This window comes from Eleutherodactylus coqui, chromosome 6, assembly GCF_035609145.1.
Source record: "Eleutherodactylus coqui strain aEleCoq1 chromosome 6, aEleCoq1.hap1, whole genome shotgun sequence".
NCBI lineage: Eukaryota > Metazoa > Chordata > Amphibia > Anura > Eleutherodactylidae > Eleutherodactylus > Eleutherodactylus coqui.
Genome location: NC_089842.1, coordinates 147,878,678 through 147,894,627, shown reverse-complemented (window position 1 = coordinate 147,894,627; position 15,950 = coordinate 147,878,678). Strand labels below are relative to the sequence as shown.

The following is a 15,950-nucleotide window of genomic DNA, read 5'->3' as shown; positions in this document are numbered from 1 at the left end:
AGAAGTCGCTGCAGCGCGGGGATTCGGGTAAGTACTAAACGTTTGTTTTTGTTTTTTTTAACATATGCATTGGTTTGTCTCACGCCGAACGGGGGGCCTATTGAATAAAAAAAAAAACCTGTTTCGGCGCGGGACAACCCCTTTAATTCTACATCTTCTATATATTTGTCAATGTCTGTCTGTCATCACGCACAAACTGTACAACCGATGGACATGACATTTTGCACACAGTATAATCTCGACCTGGAGGAGGTTATAGGCAAAAAAATAAAATCTGAAATGTTGTTGTCTCAGCAACCTTATTTGCATATTTTTGCCTTTCCGTGAATTTTAATGCAGCAACCCCCAAATTTGCCTTCACCAATGGATTCTACGGACCCGATTTGGTATCCCTGGTTATTTCCAACAAGTAATTCCCACTAGAAGAGTCACACTGAGCGCTGAGGATTTGTGTTTCAGGAAATGATCTGTCCCCAGACAGGAGTACATGGAGCAACCGAGGATTGAAAACTGTTGCCCACAGCAACCAATCATAGCACAGCTTTCATTTTACCTCAGCAGAACAAATGAAAGCTGAGCTATGATTGGTTGCTATTGGCAACAACAACAACAACAAAAATGCAAAATTGTACTCAAATCGGACCAGAACTGGGGATTTGTATATGACACAAACAGATTTTGTGTTTTAGATATAAGTAGCTTTTATTTGCTGTTGCCTACTGCAACCAATCACAGCGCAAAAGGCTTGAGAAAGGCTCAAGATTGAGCCGAAACACGTCGCAATATATAGGATTTATATGGGAACCTCGCTTTGCATTTACTATTACGCCTACCTGGATGTGAGGGGTGCCATGGGTCCGGCACCCCTAAACAAGTAAGACCCCAAGTGTGATCCTGTATAGTTTAACGGAGCGCTGAGATTTTTTTCCAAAGTTGCGCAATTCTGTCACGTTGCTATAAATCGCATGTATGTGAAGCCCATGCTTTTTCCTATGGGTTCCTTCACACATGAGATGTTTTGTAGCATGCTACAAAATGGCACACAAACCTCGCAGGTCCGGCGATATGCCCGCGACATGCAAGGTTTTGTAGCCCATGTTTCCCTTCCTCTCTGTTGCATCGCATGGAAACGCAGTTTGCATGCGATGCAACTGACAGTAGCCAATGCTACTGTCAAAGCTATAATCTAAGCCCTAACTGCAGGAAAAAAGAAAAAAAAATTACACATACATCACCTCTCCCGTGGTTCAATCACTGCCATTCATGGAGCACTTGCGGTGATTTGGCTGACACTTAGCCAATCACAGCCAGCGCTTCCAGGAGGCGGGGATTTTTGAATCCCCGGCCAAAAGAGAAGATCAGTGCCGGGACCCGGGGAGAAGATGCTGTCAGCCCGGCCGCATCTTTTTCCCGGATCCCGGCACCGATCTTCTCTTTTGGCCGGGGATTCAAAAATCCCCGCCTCCTGGAAGCGCTGGCTGTGATTGGCTGACACTTAGCCAATCACCGCAAGTGCTCCATGAATGGCAGTGATTGAACCAATCACAGCCATTCTTCGAGCACTGGCTGTGATTGGCTAAGTGTCAGCCAATCATAGCCAGCACTTCGAGCAGCCGGGAATTTTTCAATCCCCGGCCAGAAGATGATCAGTGCTGGGACCTGGGGAGAAGATGCGGCCGGGCTGACAGTGTGGAAGAGGCAATGTATACTTTTTTTTTCTCCTTTAGTTACAGCTTATTTTCAGGGTAGGGCTTATATTTCAAGCCCCCCCCCCCCCCCCCGAAAATCCTCGCACGTGATGCTACAAAGTCGTGCGATTTTTTAGCGTCACATGCGACTTTGTAGCGCTACAAAATCGTGGTATTGCTGCGAGAAAATCGCAGCGATGCAATAACGCTGTGATTTTCTCGCAGCGATGCGGTGTCGCCCGTGTGAAGGAGGGCTTACAGCCCCCTTTTTTTTTTTTTACATAGCCTCTCCATTTTTACATACTCAAAAGTAGCCAAGTTTTATGGTCGGTTGATCCGTTACCTTATTAGTTCACGATAAATTAGGGAGATAGAAAGTTCTGGAGGTGGTTCCAAGAGGCGAATGAGCATTTGGTGGCCGTTTATGGAACCTCTCAACATGTGGTTCAAAGAGGTAAATGCAAGTGAAAGAGGCCATTACTAGGCTGAAAAAAGCATTATTGACAAAGCAGAATCTGTAGGAGCGGCCAGATCAATAAGTTGTAACAATCTTAAAGGGGTTGTCCCGAGGCAGCAAGTGGGTCTGTACACTTCTGCATGGCCATAATAATGCACTTTGTAATGTACATTGTGCATTAATTATGAGCCATGCAGAAGTTATAAAAAGTTTTATACTTACCTGTTCCGTTGCTGGCGTCCTCGTCTCCATGGTGCCGACTAATTTTCGCCCTCCGACGGCCAAATTAGCCGCGCTTGCGCAGTCCGGGTCTTCTGCAGTCTTCTATGGGGCTCCGTGTAGCTCCGTGTAGCTCCGCCCCGTCACGTGCCGATTCCAGCCAATCAGGAGGCTGGAATCGGCAATGGACCGCACAGAAGAGCTGCGGTCCACGGAGGAAGAGGCCATCTTCAGCGGTGAGTAGAGAAGTCACCGGAGCGCGGGGATTCAGGTAAGCGCTCCGGTGAGCTTTCTTTACCTCCCTGCATCGGGGTTGTCTCGCGCCGAACGGGGGGGGGGGTTGAAAAAAAAAAAAACCCGTTTCGGCGCGGGACAACCCCTTTAAAGTTAAACACTGGTGAGCAGACAACCTGGAAGAGCGCGGAAGGCAACTGAGGTGGATGACTGAAGAACTCCTTCCTTGGTGAAGAAACACCTTTCACAACATCTACACAAGTCAGGAACACTAAGGTCCAATGTCCACAGGCGTTGCGGGAGATTCGCAGCTCTAGGCACCCATTAGCATCCGCAAAACAATTTAGAGCATGCGGATCACACACGCGGGAAGAAATCGCAGCATGCTCAATTTTTCTGCAGACCCCGATCCATGGCACAGCCACAGCTGTCACTGTGAACGTGCCGCGGATCCGCAGGAAACCAGGAGATAAAAAAATAAATAAATTGCACTGCGCATGCGTCCAGCATGTCACGGGCGCATCAGGACGCATCCGCCGTGCTGAACAAAAGACACGGCCGGCACGAATGAGACCCACCCTGGATCTGGGCAGGTAAGAATGTATTTTCCTGTCCCTGTCCACGGGCACGGCTGGTTCCCCTTCGGGATTCAGCAGTGGTATCCGTGCATGCAAGTGGACATGAGGCCAAAGGCTGGGTTCTCATGCGGCAGATTCCCGCAAGAAATCTTGTGCTTTGGCCGCAGCGAAAAACTGCATGCTTTTCCGTTGCAGCCAGCGTTTCCATAGAGGAGAGCGCAGTCACAATGGGGGAAAAAAATTTTGACATGCTGTGGTCGTTGAATCCGCGCCGCAGCTTCTGTCGACTTTGCCGCGATGGATTGACCGTCCTGTGTGGATGAGATTTTTCACAAATCTCGTCCACATGGCTGGCTAAATCACAGGATTAGCGGCCACAGGCGGATATGCCGCCGCGAAATTCCAGACGAAAATTCCTGCGGCAAATCTGCCTTGTGTGAACCCAGCCTAAAGGAGGTCAGCGGATCATTGTCAAAGTCTACAATCAATGACTACATATAGAGGGCTTATCTCAAGATACAAGTCACTGGTAACTCAAGAACAGAAAGGCCAGATAGAACTTTACTAGGAAACATTTGTAAAAGCTGCCTGGTTCTGGAACAAGACTACTAGACAGATGAGATCAAGATGTAGTTGTACCAGAATGATGGGAAGAGACCAGTAGGAAGAGGGAAAAGAAGGGCTCACGATGTGAAGAACCACCTGTCAGACATGGTGGAGGCCGCGGTATGTCATGGACACGTATGGTGGCTGATGGAACTGGTGTTTCTAGATGATGTGACTGAAGATAGATGTAGAATGAATTTCTGCACAGATTCAGACAAATCTTAATTTTTGCAGTAAAGAATACGTAAATATTAACCCAAAACACAAAACAAAAGCAAGCCAAGAGCTTCTTGAGGAAGCTTCCATTTTTTTTCCGTCTTAACGGCCAAGCTATTGAACCTCAATCTTATTGGGCTTTTCACATGTTGGAGACAAAACTGTAAGGCAGAAAGACCCACAAACAAGCAGCAACTAAAAGGGATTGAAGTATAGGCCTCTACACAGGATACACAGCATTTGGCGGGGTGCATTCCAGGCAGTATTTATAAGGTACAGGATAGGCAATTCTAAGTCATTTTCAGCAGGTTTTATTAGTCTATTCTGTACATTTCTCACACAAAACCCTATTGAGCTATGGAGCTAGGTGTAGACAGTACTGAGAAATCATCTTCAAATAACTACATTGCAGAACAGGGATCTCCAGCTGTGCCCGCACGGCTCTGTCTAGTGCAGGCACAGCTGCTCCATAAAGCAGTTTATTAATATACGTGTGCTTTAAATCTTACTACTCATCAAACTTAGACCGGCTGCACATTGACAGGTCAGATTCCGTATGCGGGGGCTCGCAGTGAAATCCAACGCTGTTCCCGGCCAGCATCCGCGCACACCAGTCTTTTCTGTATCTTCTCTGTGCTGCTCTTGGTCCGCATGGCTTGACGTCAGACATGAACAGTACAGATTTTATTTTTTTAAACCCCTGCTTTTCCAACATCATTGCCTAGCGACGACGTGGAATCTTCACCCTTTCTGCAATGTAAGGGCCTCGGATCGCCGGCTTGCATTAATTTCAATAGAAGAAATCCACTCGGAATCCGCGCAAAAAAAGAACATGCTGTGATTTTTCCTCCACGAGCGGGAAAAATAAATCGCAGATGGCTTCTGCTCGTGTGCATGAAAAACCTTTTTTCAATAGCATGTTATGGGTGGCATTTGCTGCGGAATCCGGGAGGTGGATGGCCACTCCGGATTCCATAATGCAAATATGCCGTTGTGCAGCCGGCCATACTGTGCCCCGCTGCTCTGCTTTTGTTACCTTATTTACTTCAATCACATATTAGTGGCTTTGTTTTAATTCCATTATGCTGGTATATGGAGGCTAAATTATGAAGTGTGTCACTGACCAAATACCGCTTGACCCAACTGAACCGGTTGTACCATAGGCTCCCTATAGAGATGGGTATAATCCCACATCATGGAACTGCCATTGAGAAAACATATTACGGAGAACTACTATTCAGATGGTCCACAAATGGACCAAACCTTACAGGATGGTCCTTAGAAAAGCAGACAAAGGCATTGCTTATGTCGCATTTAGCGCAACATTGGAGGTATATATTGAAGGGCTCTTTTGGCATAACTCCAATGGAAGGCTGCAACGCACCCTATTGTATAGACATGTACTGTAGTTGGACATTTCGCTGATATTTAGTAAAGAGAAATCTATATAATGAAATACCCTGTTCTATTATGTGGTGTCCTTTTGGCCTCCATCTGCTGAATCGAGTCCTATGGATATATTTGGCTTATATACTTGGAGCGGAGAGGTGATGCAGGGTCAGCTTATGTGTACGGTAGGTACTGGAGGTTGTGGCCCAAGTTATTGCCATGCATTAGCTGTAACTACAATAAAAGGTTACATATTCTATCAATCCACACCCATCATTACAGGTTACATTGCAAGGACCAGCCACCTCAGGGGTCCTTATATCACATCTTTAATTTAAGATCTCCCAAGAACTCTTCTGTCACTGTGTTTATGTTGGCCGGTTATGTTCTCCATTCTAGCTGGATCCAGCAAGTAGCTAGGTTCCAGGAGCCATAGAGATGTCTCTTATCTTTAGCAGAGCGCAGGAAGTCTAAAGAGACAATTAGTTTCTAACATATGGTTTTAGGATATCCCCACGGCCGTCGTCACATGACTCCTACTATATTACATTCCACCTTGCCAGAACAAACTACATTGTCATTAAAATTCTAACAGCCAAAGAAAATGTTTGGTTTTCTTTCTCCTATTCCGGTTTAGTTTTCTGGACTCAAACTTCGATGCCTTCTCTTCAAGGCTAGATCACCAATATCAGATCCATTAGGGTCCACAGCCTGGGATCAGCTGATTGAAGAGACTACCAGCGGCCTCTTCTCAGGTCTGTGATGTCATGTTCATCAGTCACATGACCCGAGAGCAGCGCCGATCTATTCCAGTGAAAGTGTGATACCAGGCACTGCCGCTACGGAATGTACATCGAGGTCAACAGTCATCCCGAGAGGTGGACCCTCACCGTTTGGATCTTGATGACCCATCCTGAAAAAACGTCATCAGTATTATAGTCCTAGAAAACTCCTTTTGGCCCCCTTCACACAAGCGTATGCGTATTTGGGCGCTCCTGAGCGCTGCGTATTTGCAGAATGAACAATGCTTTATTTGCATGGGCATTGGTGTATTTTACTGTACTTTTACCACGCAGAAGACATTCATTTGCGCACGGCAAACAGTCACACCAATTGAAACGTCTAATTAGTTCTTTTTCCTGTGCAATATTCATCTCCTAGCGTATTTTGCGCATAACCATTGACTTCTACGGGGACTTTTGCTGCACAAATGCACAGGAAAATAGAGCATGCTGCGTGTTTTTTCTTATGCCGAAGGAAATGCGCAGAAAAAAAAATATGTGCATGTGAACAAAAGCACTGAAATCTATAGGTTCTATTCTCTGCTTACTGTTCTTTCTGCACACTTACACAAACCAATTGTGGTTTCCGCAAGCAGAGGCGAAAATTCCAGCATGCTCCATTTTTGTGTAGATTCCACACCGACGGCTTCCATTGAAGTCAATGGAAACTGTCCGATCCACGGACTTTCAAAAAAACCAAAATCTCTACTGCGCGTGTCTGACGACTCGCTGTGCGAGCCATCCAGGGCTGGATTCCACATGCAGAATCCGGTCCTACTGTGTGTAGGCGGCCTAAAACTCACATAAATGCACTCTTATAGGGTTTTTAGAAGTGTGGCGAAAGTAAAAGTTTTTTGACTTTACAACTATTTAAATCACATTGAAAAAATAGATCTTACGCCACTCTTACACATAGTATCGGCAAAACGGCTCAATTTTTGACCGTTTTTGGGCACAAGTTACTGCCTATGACAGCGGGTTTTTTAACGCACCCCATCATTTTGATGGGTGATTAGGTGCGTTAATTGCGGAAAAATAGAGCAGACAACGCTAGAAAGCGCCGTGTTCGAGCGCATGTCTGCGAGGCCCCATTTAACTCAGTGGGAGGGTTATACCGCAGCGTTCAAAATGCCACAGTAAAAAGCGCATGCGTGAGAGCGGCCCTAGGGTGCGTTCACACGGAACACGCTGAGAATGTTGTGCAGTGGACAAATCCGCACCTATTTGGACTCTTTAAGCTGCAGATCTGCAGCCGATTTCCACCTTTAACGCCGCTTCTCTCACCTTGGATTACTGAGCTGCACATCCCTCACCTACCAACTGCTGAGCGCCGCCGCTGGTCAGGTGATGCGAAAGTGACGCATCATCTGACCAAACCATGTGCAGCATAAACCTGGGACAGATATGCCCATTCGGCCCACGCATGTCCTATTTTAAAGTGCTGCATCAAGAGTGGCAGTGCCTCCCTCTGCCTGCATATAGGCAGAGGGTGACCAGTCTAGGTGGCGTGGGTGGGAGGAGCCCGACGCGCCCGGCCAATTCAACTTTGTTCCAGCTGAGTCAAACTTCTAAGTATGTTTTTCCTGAAACGCAGCAGCATGAACCTGCTGACAGCCTCACGGTAAAGGGACTCCATCACCGGGTTCAGAAGGTTTGTCGTAGACCGTATCACCCTCTCGCCACCCGCATCACGCAGACAGCTCTTTGTTTACAGGGTGAGAGCTGTCACATGATGAGGGCGGTACGGTCCAAGTTAAAATTCATGAACCTGGTGACATAATCCCTGGTCACAATTCCAGTTTAAGACATTTTCCACCTGTTTGTTGGACAGGTGATAAGTGTAAGCTCTGTGGGAGTCAAACCCCCAAGACACCCCCCCCCCTATAGCGCCACTCTGTGATACATATAATGTGAGATGCTGGCATAGTTTTTGTTTTTTTACTGCATTCACTATTCAGACAATATAACAGCAATGTTCTCATCTGGATCAGCGCAATTACTGCGATATGTTTAACCCTTTGCAATCCAATTTTGGATTCAGAGTTTCCTAGGGGCTTTCTCTTTCTGCCATTATACAATAACACCATCTGCTGGCTAGAGCCAGTACTGCAGCATGTGACATGCCAGCATGTCACACAGCGGCCAGTATTCTACAGTAAAAATACCCTGCCGGACGTCTACCGATGTTGGAGCTGTACAGCCTTCAATCAGAATGTCTTTAGACGTCAGACAGTGGATTGGAAAGGGTTAAAGAGTTTTTTTTCCACTCCTTTAGCACAAAAAGAACAATGGAATCCACATCGCCGCACGCTAAGACCCTGAACGGTTTTATTTCTACAGTAGGCCGGCTGCACACAGGCAGATTTACAGGATCCACAGCGGGCAGCCGCCTCCAGATTCTGAAGCAAATCCCGCACAGAGAATGCTATGAAAAAAAACAACACATTTTTCTCTCCATGAGCGGAAACCAATTGCGATTTGCAGCTTGCATAGGTTTTAAAAATTTTTTTTTAAAATTATATATTGCAGCATGCCCCATTTCTGTGCAGATTCCACAAAGACGGCTTCCATCGAAATCAATGAAAGTCGTCAAACCCGCGGCTCTTCCGCAATTACATTACGGTTTCGCACCATTGCCTAGCAACGACGCGGAAAAGCAGGTATTTGAGAAAAAAATTTTAAATCTGTGCTGTCCGATGGCTCACCGTGCGGACCATCCGCAGTACAGCCGGTGAAGAAGAAATGTCAGGTGCGCGAGGACGCCAGCCAGGTACAGGGCCGGGTTACGCTGCAGGCTCCCGCATGCTGAATCCGACCCAGCCGGCCTAACTGATGTAGTGCATTCTACAAAGCCTATTAGACTCCGCGGGAAGTGAGGTCCAATAGCCTGAGTTACATGGCAGACGTGGAGGCTTTGTCAGGCTGCTGGATGTAAGGGGAACCCACTGGTACCTTGCATTTGCACTGCAGGGGGCCAACAGGTGACAGAAGGAGCCCCCTCCTTGACATCTGCTTACACACTGTAGTTACTATTGATTGTGGCATGTAAGGGGTTAAAATGCCAGGCTCTGCGATTTCTTAGCTACTGGCAGTTAGAGCAGGAGCCTGGCTGTCAGTAGTCAGCCAAGCCAATGCCTTAAGTAGACATATGTGCAGGTTGAAAGCCCATTAGTGAGGTCAGTGAAAAGGTGTACCGGCCATCACTAAGGGGTTAAAATTGAGCAGCAGCGTTACGGTACCAGAAGCTGTCAGCAGTGGCATCATGTGACAGAGGACACCGGTGCAGCAGCTGTAACACATGCCCAGCCCTGCCTCCACTATGACAACATCCCATCCCGGAGGCCATGTCCTGCACTGAGCGGTGCCGTCCCCCGGCATTACCTGCACTGCTCTCCCGCCGCGGCCGCCTCCTCGCCCTCCCATCATCTGCTCCGAAACTCTTCTACAACAACTTCGACCTCTCTTCCGCGAACCTGCGCGACACTTCCGCCGCTGGCCCCGCCCACTAGCCCGGCGCTCAGGGTTTCCCAGGCTCTGACAACCAATCAGGTAATACCAGGGCATTGACCTCGCCGGAGAAGCGAAGGCGTGGAAAGTGGGTGGAGACACCTGAAAGATTGACAGCCGGCTGAGCCAATCAGACGGCGGGATGAGAAGCTCTGTAGTTCTATGTGCGTCACCGTTATTTACTGAGAGTGCTGGCTGCAGTCGGGTCATCTCTGGTCGTGGTGGCCGGGGGGGCGCTCTTCCACGTCACTGAATGCTTCTCACAAGCTCCAGTTTTAGATGTGTTTTCTTTTCACCAGAGACATTTGTATAATGTATTCCTCAGATACACATTAGGTTGTTGTCTTTGTGTTGGCCAGTGTTACAGGGCTGCTGCCGGCTATTCTATATCATTAAGGTGACCGGATGTCCCAATTTAGGACCCCTGTCCATGGCCATTGCGGAATATCGCTAGTGATTTCCACCGCGGGGGAGGAGGGGGGTGCTGTCAGTGTTCTGCGGTGAGCCTATCTGAAAGAGGCCTCCTGCAGACAGCAAGGTCGGATCTCGCTGCGAGAATTTTCGCAGCCGGATGCAAGCCGTGCCCCTGCAGTGGCTGCTGCGGCTCACCCGCTCCTGGCGTCTTCTCTCTGTGCTATGTGCCGGCTGCCACCCAGCCGATTGCATGCAGAGCGGAGCCGGCGCGTCAATATTGACGTTTCTGTGCGGACCTCGCGATTTGTTTTCCGCGTGTGTTTTCACGTGGACAAATCGCGGTTGTCTGCATAGGATTGCATTATCTAATACAATCCTATGGCAGCGGGCACGGGTGGAAATTCTACGGGAAATCCCACTGCGGAATTTCCGCCCGTCTGCACCAGGCCAGATAGGCTCACCGCGGAGAATTGCAGCATGCCGCGATTTAGATCCCGCAAGCGGAGAATTGCTATGATTCCATTTCATTGCGTTACCCACGGACGGATTATCGCCGCAAGTAACGTAATGAACAAATGCCTGTGGACAGGCATCCTTAGGTGTGACAGTCCTGCTTTGGGACCCTTAGTCCTGTTTTCCCCAGGGTTCCAAGCAGGACAGGCATTTGTCCCACTTTTGGGATGCAGCGACACCTTGGAGGTGATTACCAGTCAGGGCGCCGCGGTTCCTCAGATGGTAATCACTCAGTGGCACTACTGCGGGTGCACATACTGACGGCAGTGTGTGCAGCCGGGATCCTCCGCCCCCTGACCTCTACTTGGTTCAGCAACTGTGATCTTCTGGTGAAGCCATTCTTTTGGGGATTTAGGGGTATGCGTTGGGTGGTTGTCCTGCTGAACGGTGAAATTCATCTTCAGCTTTTTAGCCAAGGCCTGAAGGTTTTGTGCCAAAATAGACTGATAAATGGAACTGTTCGTTATTCTTTCCATCTTGACTGAAGCCCCAGTTCCAGCAGAAGAAAAACAGCCCCACACATAATACTGCCCCAACCATCTTCACTGCAGGTGTGGTGGTCTCTTGGTGATGCGCAGTGTTGTCTTTCTGCCGAGCATACTTTTTGGAATTATGACACGTTCTCCCACAACTTCTGGCAGACTTGATGGAGGGAATGTCATTGTTGTGCCAAATGCAGCCCACTTCTTGCAGACGTCACGATTTTGTGCAGGCTACTAACGGATGTCTTCCATTGAAGTCAATGGAAGCCCTTCATTCGGCAGCAATTCTGCAATCATCACTGCAGAATGGTCGCAGGAGCCGTGTCATCGCCGTAGCGATGATGCAGCCTTCTCTGTACTGCGCATGTGCACCGGCTGGCACATTCACAATAGAGGAAAAGACCGGTGGAAAGGTAAGCTGGGATCACCAGACGGGCAGCAGGATGAACTCCACTGCAGGAATCCCGCATGCGGGGTCCGACCCGTCCGTGTGCAGGAGCCCTAATCCTTTTGCTGCCTGAATAGTTTCCTTACATATGACAAATAAAACCTGAATTACAAAATTAAAAAGTAGTAAACAAACAAAAAACAGGCATTACACCATAATTGCCATTTATTTTCCGAAAGTAGACACTTGGCACATTGTGAACCTGTCACCCAGCACCACCAGCAGCGCCTTCATGCAATTTTGCATCAAAGCACAATCCCTTTCAATAACTGCATAAAAACCATGTTTGCAACTAAGAGTGTGACCCAAGGAGAACATGAGATGCACAAAGCAAATTAAAAATAAAAGTCCACTACAGTCACTCTGAAATGGCTGATAACAGGGAGCAATAGATAACATTTAATAGAATCATAGAATGGTAGAGTTGGAAGGGACCTCCAGGGTCATCGGGTCCAACCCCCTGCTCAGAGCAGGATTCACTCTATCATCCCAGACAGATGTCTGTCCAGCCTCTGTTTGAACACTTCCATTGAAGGAGAACTCACCACCTCCCGTGGCAACCTGTTCCACTACAGTCATCTTCTCCTCATTCTGAAATGGCTGATAACAGAGAGCAATAGATAACATTTAACAGTAGATGATATTGGAGCACGTCATGAATCACTGGGATGATTTCACCATTTTATCTTATGATAGCGATGGGAATAATTATAACAGTTCTGCTAACTATTTTGCTGATATGTCGGACCTCACACTTATGGCGGTTTGTGCAAATTAGTAGCAGCTGAGTAAATATTTCGGTCAGTGTTTTCGACAATCACTAAAATATGTGTGTAATTATTTGTTCAATAGATTGTTTTTGTCAAGTTTCAAGTTCATAGGTGCATTACATATTGTTTTCCCTTACAAAATTTGACCCCCCTTTTCACCCTCATAGGGGTTGAATTTCAATAACTCCTTTCTTAGTGGATCTCTACGTTCTGCAAAGAAGTGACTGTCCAAACTTCATGTTTGCAACTTCAGTAGTTTTGTCTCTGCGGGGAAGCGTCAGTGAGTCCGGTCATTTCATCTTATATGTATATATGTAGAGCTTTCTTACATATAAATTCCATCTTCATATAGGTTTGACCAGAACACAAGTTATTGTCCCATATATCCCATTTATTTTCTGAAAGTGGACACTTGGCACATTGTGAACCTGTCACCCAGCACCACCAGCAGCGCCTTCATGCAATTTTGCATCAAAGCGCAATCCCTTGCAATAACTGCGTAAAAACCATGTTTGCAACTAAGAGTGTGACCCAAGGAGAACATGAGATGCACAAAGCAAATTAAAAATAAAAGTCCACTACAGTCATTCTGAAATAGCTGATAACAGGGAGCAATATATAGCATTTAATAGAATCATAGACTGGTAGAGTTGGAATGGACCTCCAGGGTCACTGGGTTCAACCCCCTGCTCAGTGCAGGATTCACTAAATAATCCCAGATAGATGTCTGTCCCTCCCGTGGTAACCTGTTCCACTCATTGACCACCCTCAGTATCAGAAAGTTTTTTCTAATATCTAATCTGTGTCTCCTTCCTTTCTGTTTCATCCCATTGCTTCTAGTCTTTTCCTGTGCAAATGAGAATAGGGCTGATCCCTCTGCACTGTGACAGCCCTTCAGATATTTGTAGACAGCTATTAAGTCTCCTCTCAGCCTTCTTTTTTATAAGTTAAACATTCCCAGATCCTTTAATCGTTCCTCATAGGACATGATTTGCAGACTGTTCACCATCTTGGTAACTCTTCTCTAAACTTGCTCCAGTTTGTCTATGTCTTTTTTAAAGTGGGGTGCCCAGAACTGGACACAGTATTCCAGATGAGGTCTGACTAAGGAAGAGTAAAGGGGGATATTTACCTCACGTGATCTAGAATCTATGCTTCTCTTAATATATCCCAGAATTGTGTTTGCCTTTTTGGCTGCTGCATCACATTGTTGATTCATGTTCAGTCTGTGATCTATTGGTATACCCAAGTCTTTTTCACATGTGCTGCTGCTTAGCCCAATTCCTCCCATTCTGTATGTGCTTTTTTCATTTTTCTTGACCAGATGTAGGACTTTGCATTTCTCCTTGTTAAATACCTTTCTGTTAGTCGCCACCCATTATTACAGCTTTCTAGATCTTTTTGAATACTCTCTCTTCCCTAGTGTTGGTCATCTCTCCTAGCTTTGTGTCGTCGGCAAATTTGATCAGTTTCCTATCAATTCCCTCCTCCAGATCATTTATAAAAATGTTGAACAACACTGGGCCTAGAACAGAGTCTTGTGGTACCCCACTTGATACATTCATCCACTTTGATGTGCAGCCATTTATGACCACTCTTTGAGTACGATCACTTAGCCAGTTGTGAATCCACCTAACAGTTGCCCTGTCAATCCCATATTTGGTCATTTTTCATTAAGGGCGAAGTCAGACGAGCGTTTTTTTTGTGCGCGCCTATGTGCGCAAAAAAGCGCGTCTGATAGAGCCATTGGTTCCCCATGGTGTGTTCAGATGTCCGTCTTTTACAGGCACAAAATGCTTGCACCTGCAAAGCATAGGACATCCGTGCGCCGGGAAGGTCCATGCTGCGCATAAAATAGTCCCCCGGGGAGTTCCCTTATCACTAAACACTGTGACAGCACTGTCACAGTGTTCAATGACAAGGGGACTCCCCGTGGGGATGAAGGAATCCCCTGCCACAGCTGCGGCAGAGGATCGCAATCTTCTCCCATTGCTTTCAATGGGGCCAGCGCTGCAGCCGCCCAATTGAAAACAATGGGATGCAGGCAAACCCCCGCAGTGATTTTCTGAAGCTTTTTCAGCAGGCAGGGATTCGAAAATCTCCGCCTCCTGAGCGCTGTCAATCAGAGGCAGTGCTCAGCCATTCATGGAATTTTGATCATGATCAACCTAGTCGGTGATTCTATCATAGAAGGAAATTAGATTTGTCTGGCATGACTGGTTTGTTACAAATCCATGCTGGTTCTGGTTATTTACTCTATTTTTAACCAAGTACTTGCATACATGCTGTTCAAAGATTTGTTCAAAGATCTTTCCCGGTATAGAAGTCAGGCTCACAGGCTTGTAGTTTCCTGGATCCACCTTCTTCCCTTTTTTCAAGATAGGGACCACATTTTCCCTTTTCCAATCTTCTGGGACTTCTCCTGTTCTCCAGGAAATTTTAAGGATTATGGCGAGTGGTTCAGCAATTACGTCAGCTGCTTCCTTTCGTATCCTAGGATGTAATTCACCTGGACCTTGAGACTTCAATTCATTTATAGCTTAGTGTTCCCTCACCATCTCTCTGCTTAAAGATAGCCTGCATTCTTTTTTTCCCTAATAGCACAAGGAAGATCAGTTGATGTTCCATCTACTTTCTGAGAGAAAACAGATACAAAACAGGAATTTAAAAGTTCGGCCTTCTCAACATCATTCTTAACCAATTCACCATTTTAATCTTGTAAGCATCCAATAGCATCTTTGACTTTTCTTTTGCTTTTGACATACCCCCCAAATACTTTTTTATTGCTTTTGGACTGTTGCAAGCCTCAATTCATTATCAGCTTTAGCTTTTCTGACACTTGCCCTACAGTTTCTACAGGCCGCATTATATTCTTCTTTAGATACCCCCCCCCCCCCTCTTTCTATTTGATAAACTTATTTTTCTTCCTTTTTAACATGTGTGCAAGTTCTGTGATCATCCATCCTGGTCTCCTTAAATGCTTACCATTCTTCCTTCTTTTACGGATTGTTAACAATTGTGCTTTGAGAATATCATTTCGCATAATTTCTCAACCTTCTTGGACATTTCTGTCTTGAAGAACCTCCAGCCATTGGATTCTTCCTACCCTCTTTCTGAGTTCATTAAAATCTGCAGGCAGGAGGAGATATTGGAGCACACGGTGAATCACTGGGATGATTTAGCCATTTTATCTCATGATAGTGATCACCTCACCCCCAATCCAACAAGTAGAAGACTCTGGAATAGCTGGCCCATTCAGCACAGCGTCTTCTGCTCCCAGGAGTGGGGCCCATTCTGCTCGAGCCTTGGGAAAAAGCAGAAGACGTGATGAGGATGACCCTGTGGCACGGCAGGTTGACCAAAGGGTTATTATTGACTATTTACAGACCCAAAGGCATAATGCCTGGGCTGAGAACTCTGTCCAAGCTGTCCCAGACAAGATGTGTCCAGACCAAACAGCGGTTTAGTATCCAGTCTGCATTTAATATTGGAGTCAAGTTCTCCCCCTAATGATCCCGCAGAACTATTGGAGGGAATAGTGTATTATTGCAGCAATAGGCAGATATAAATAAGAAAGCGGTAAAATATTTTGCACCTTGATAGAAGAGAACGACTCAAAGAGTTTTTAGCAATTTTTTTAAATTTTC

General features: G+C 46.5%; 1 protein-coding gene across 2 annotated transcripts in view; it reads right to left on the bottom strand.

Annotated features, from left to right (window-relative positions):
- The window catches only part of LOC136632769 (oxysterols receptor LXR-beta-like), a 56,671-nt gene extending 47,017 nt beyond the window's left edge, over window positions 1-9,654 (bottom strand). For both annotated transcript variants that reach the window (XM_066607913.1, XM_066607911.1), the window contains exon 1: window positions 9,551-9,654. The gene's annotated coding sequence lies outside the window, so the exon portion shown is untranslated. The remainder of the gene's footprint in view (window positions 1-9,550) is intronic.
- Between the last annotated feature and the right edge of the window lie 6,296 nt (window positions 9,655-15,950).